Genomic DNA, 5,341 nt, shown 5'->3' with positions numbered 1-5,341 from the left:
ACAGATGTTATATAGTCAATCCATTTATTAGCTATGTTTATACCAATGTGACACATACCCAAGACACACAATTTATAAGGAGGAATGATTTACTTTGGTTTCTGGTGTCCAAGGTTCCAATTCATAATGGCGTGGCCTTGCTGCTATTGGCCTGGGGTGCCATAGTGCATCATGGCAGTGACACAGAGTAGAGGAGACCTGTTAGCTTCTTCTAACCTACGAGTAAAGAGAGACGAAGGGGCCAGGGCTTTCCTATCTAACTCCGTCAAGGCATTCCCCGTGACTTGACTTCATGACGATTCTACTTTTTAATGTGCTGCCACTACCCAGAAGCTCCGTGGGGACAAGCCCTTTAGCACCCCAGCCTTTGGAAGATACAGCACATCCAAAATACAGTAATAAGGGATGGAGATGCAAAGGTCAGAGGATGTGTGAGTCGGAGCAAACAGAATGGATTGAAGGACACAGACACAGGTGTTCCAGCCCATCTGAACAAGGCATGCTCCAATTCCCTGGCCTTGGCAATGAGCTCTATCCCTGTTCCTTTCTCATGCCAACATGCCCTCTTCTATTTATGTTGACTGTCCTTCCCACTCACCTCCCTCCTAACTTGCCCAAGCATGTACTAGAGTCCTCTTATTTGCCAGGAGAACAGGGACCCTCAGATGACAGTGTGAGAAGTTATCCGAGGGAGGGTCAATTTGCCTTGATGAATATGGCGTTGGATGGAAGAGGTGGGCAGGAAACACTGCTTTCTTTGAGCAAATTCAAGAACGCTTAGAGATGGGTTGGAAACATTTCTATTTCTGCCCCCATGGAGAAAAATGAACAGAAATGACTAAAGGAGATTCTAATGGGAAACCCAACTGCTATGGAGTATGCCACTCGGTAGGTCCTGAGGTTTATGTGCATATTGTAACTCACGAAAGGACTAGATGTTCTATGTCTTAGAAGCTGGAAGTAGGTCAGCCCATGCCATTAAATAGTCTAGTTATAAGACATAATTAGAAATAGGACCATTTGAATCCACACCAGACCCAGAAAACAGGTATATGATCCCCAGTTGCAATTGTTACTTAGTTGGATGCAGACTTAGAAATGATCAGAAATAATTCTATTCAACGGGACATCTAAAAGGGAGACCATTCCCTCAGAGCACATTTTCTAATCGGCTTGGCTGTCCCCTTTAGGCTCAGTAAAACAAACTCATGCAGTGTAAGTATGTTCAGCAATTGGGCCTGTTCCCAGCTTGTGAGACATTCAGCAAAAATTCAGAGTTATTATTAGATCCGCACGCAGGCTTTTGTCAAAAGGCCTCTTGAACTGTTAGGAAATCAGAGTGCAAATTGATAATGACACACTACACATCTCTGACTTGGCAGCACTCTCAAGGCCGCTGAGATACCCCAGGACCGGCTTCCATGGTTTCATGCCAGCAGCCTGCTGCTCAGCACTTGTCCCTTTCCTAAGCCAGTGTGACAACTGCATTCTTCTCCTGCCTAGAAGAGGCAAAGGGAGATGGATTAAGGAGGATGTTTGAACTGAGACTATTAATTTCCTTTTAGTGTGCATTCAAGTCAGAGCCCTTTATAAGAGAACCTTTTGTGGTTTCATGAAATTACAACGTTGGCTACTGGGCTGCCTTTCCCAAAGCGCAAATTTGGATTCTAAAGAAAACGTACGGACTCCGTGTGAAGAAAGGGGAGAAATGAGTGTGCAGTTATCTTAAATACATTCATTTTATGTAATCATTCTGTTACCACAGAAACAATTACAGTATTAGCCCTTTATTAATAAAAGGTATCATAAAGCACAGGGTTTCTAAAATCTCACGAGGCTTCTTTGATAATCCTATGAAAAACAATAATAAAAAAATAACTTGCCTTAACGATGTATACATGATTGAAAGGCTTTTGTAAGCTGTCTGGTTTTAAAACATAGTATTTATCCTGTGTCTAGTATTGTGGTAGTACTTTTTAATAATTGGTCAGGGGTTAGGCAAGAGTTCCATGTATGTGTGTGACATTTTCCAGGGAAGCTGGAAAGAGAATTCTCGTTGACTTGTCTTAATGTTCCAGGTCCCAATAGCACCTTTCAAGAGAGCTTGGAAGCCGCGTTCATGGAAGACTGCTCACGAATGGCGAGTTATTTTAGACTCGACTTAGAGCCTGCAAAGTTCTGCTCTGTCACATATAAGAGGAAGTCTTAGACAGGTCACCTGGGAGAAGGAGGCTTGTTTGAAGACTTTTCACTTAGTCTAAAAGGACAGAAAATCAAACTCAATCTCAGGGCCAAGGCAGGCTGACAGCTTGTTACAATATCCCTGGTTCGGGGACAGACTGCCTACAAGGATCACAGAGATCTGAGGAGGCACCTCTGTTGTCTGCCACCCTGGCTCGAAGTTATGTGCAGTGTGTGCTCCTCACCCACTTTCTTTCCTTCTGACTTCGCTTCCCTCTCTGAGGTCAGTGGTTGCCCGCCATTGCAACACAGCCACCAAAGGCCCTGTGCTGGCAACTCCCACGCAGAAGCCAGATTCATTAATGACAACGTATGTGGTCCAGGTGTGTGTTTTAAACAAGCTCTGCAATGATTTAGACCAAGATGGCTGGAAACGAGTGTCACAGATCAACTCTTCTCAGATGTTAGTGGGCAGGAATGGCCGCGGCTCTTCTAAACAAGTGGGTCGTTCTGCAGTAAGTGTCCCTCTACAAGCTAGCTCTACTGCACCTGGACTAGAAGGACCTATCATTCTGAAGACTGAGGAACACAGACTCCCAGGCCCTATCTGAGGCTCATAGGGTCAGACCCACCACGTTAAAGAAAAGTATAACAAATACAACTTTGGAAATGACTGGCCTAGGTCAGAGCTTTGTAAACTATTCAATTCGTGACCTCCGCTTGCTCCCCCACCTCTCAAATTTCATGTGACTTGTGGTATACAGTGAAATAAAATAGGCATACAAATAAACATGCCTGACAATAAATCATAAAGTGCATTTTAAAATAATTCATAGACACACATATGACTATGATTGCATTTTTTACTGAAGACAAAAGCAAACTGATATAGTAATTATAAGAATGTGCTTATGTTTTTTTGCATAAGGGCAGATCTTGGAAGAGTATTTGGTACTGCAGGACACAGCATTCTCAGGGCTTTGTAGGCTTATCAAGAGTTTGTATAAATGCTGAGAATGTCACTTTCCATAAACACACATGAAAAACTGTAGAAGTAAGTTTAGGGGTCTTTCTGAAATGGTTAGAACTCCTGTCTTAATCCAAAGGCAAAGTTCATTTTACAAGTATTTCTGAGACTCAATTCAGCAACTCAAATGATGAACTAATTTGATCTATACCAAGGAATGATGATAGGAAAATATTAAGCCTTTGTTTCTCATAATTAAGCCATTATGTTCCTCTGAGAACACAATTGAACAAAAAAGAAACACTGCAGCTCATTATGTACAAGTCTCTAATCTGAGCTGAGGCATTTCCCAGGGCATTCACTGGTGGCTTGACGCAACGGCGTATGCCTCACAAAGCATACACCTTGAGTATTTAGAACCAAAGCTGAAGGCTGGCAAAGCCATGCACATGGACAAACCCCACCAGAACAACTTGGATTCACTACACACTTGGCTTTGAATCAAGGTTAACTTTATTTTGGTTTTGATTTTCTTTGTGTGTTCCTGCTTCTATGTATTTGCACAGGAGGCCATAAGTGAGCATCAGATTCCCTAGAAATGGAGTTCCAGGTAGTTGTGAGAGGCCAAATGTGGGTGCTGGGAACCAAACCCTGGTTCTCTGCGGGACCAACAAATGCCGAGTCCTTGCCCTAGCCCCTGATTTTGAATCAACTTTTGATGGCTCCCTGTTTAGAAAACTTTTCCTATTAACAACTTTTTGGTGACTTCTTACATTCATACATGTGACCCCCCCAAAAAGACATGTTTAACAGCTTAGTAAAATGGGGCTGCTTGCTTATAATTACACCCTGGCTTGAGTACGTATAACCAATTAGCAATGATCTCTGCTTCCTGCTTCTCATTTCCTTCTAGTCTTTTTGGCTCCCCTGGGATGGATGGAACCACTTGTTAGGGTGTGAGCGTGTCTTGTCAGATTATGCACCTATGTTCTGCAGATTGCATTCTTCCCATCTACTGAAAGGTCCACCCACTTTACCCTGCATGGCTACCTGCCTTTCCAGATGTGCGTGCATTGAAGGAGCTGTGGGTCACTGTTTCCATCAACCGCCCACGCCAAGTAATGTGTTTATCTTCCGTGCATCTCTCCCTTAACATTTCACGAATAAATTACAGTTGTCTAGATGCTCACTTCATGGCCCCTGTAAATTCCTGACCTGACAAATCTGGGTCTGATTTAGTTTATTCTCACCTTTGTCAAGTTTCATGCTCTAAAGTCCTCTCTTATCACAGCTTCTGGCTGGTATGGGGAACACAAGTCCTTTGCAACAACTCTGTGGTTTCTATTGCGGCTGAATGGCCAAGGCCTATGACAATGCAAGAGTCCGGTGCTAGCTCTCTCTTTTAATGTCTTAGGGTAGGTTGGGACATGAGAACACTGGTCCCAGGACTCCAGGCTAAAGCAGCTTTGGGGGCTATCTTCAGAATAGTAATGGAAAAAAATGAAAAGGACATCTATTTTCATTATTTCTGGGATCCTGATAACTGACATTTAGCAAGCTGACACTCTTTCTCAATGGCTAAGGGTGCAAAAGTGAGGGAAAGCATCTCCATAAGCCTGGAGATTATTGAGCTCTCCCAGGCTGCCTGAGAACAGTTTGCATCCTGTTCGGATTCTACTGCTGCTGGTTGTTAAAGACAGACACACGGGGATTGCCAAAGCCGTGTGAGATCTGTACTTAGTGCATGCAGTGTGACTTAATGGATGTGAGACTGTGGGAGGTTTGATTGCTTTTCCTTCCTATGGCTGACACTGGATGCTTCCTCAGAAAGCATCGGCAGCAATGAACCTGCAGCCCCTTTCATAACATAGTTTGGGGCTTCCATTATGTACCAGTACAAAAACTAGTGGGCATCTCTTAGGTGTTCCCTGTGGATGAGGTGCCCTGTGACATGTTAAGAAGAGTGGCTTTAGTGAGTGACAGATTACATTTTTAAAGATCGCCCGAGGACCTCAAAGACATGGCTATTACACTGAAGAAAGAGGCAACACAGACCATGAAGAAAAGACAGCTAATGTTATTATCAATGCTGAAAAAAAAGAGCAGAGGGAAGGATGAAACAGATGAAAAAGAAATCTTTAAACAGTAAATAATCACTACAACAAGAAAGTTTTGAATTTTTTCCTTTCTTTC

The sequence above is a fragment of the Microtus pennsylvanicus genome, chromosome 8, assembly GCF_037038515.1.
Source record: "Microtus pennsylvanicus isolate mMicPen1 chromosome 8, mMicPen1.hap1, whole genome shotgun sequence".
NCBI lineage: Eukaryota > Metazoa > Chordata > Mammalia > Rodentia > Cricetidae > Microtus > Microtus pennsylvanicus.
This window is presented reverse-complemented; position numbering follows the sequence as displayed.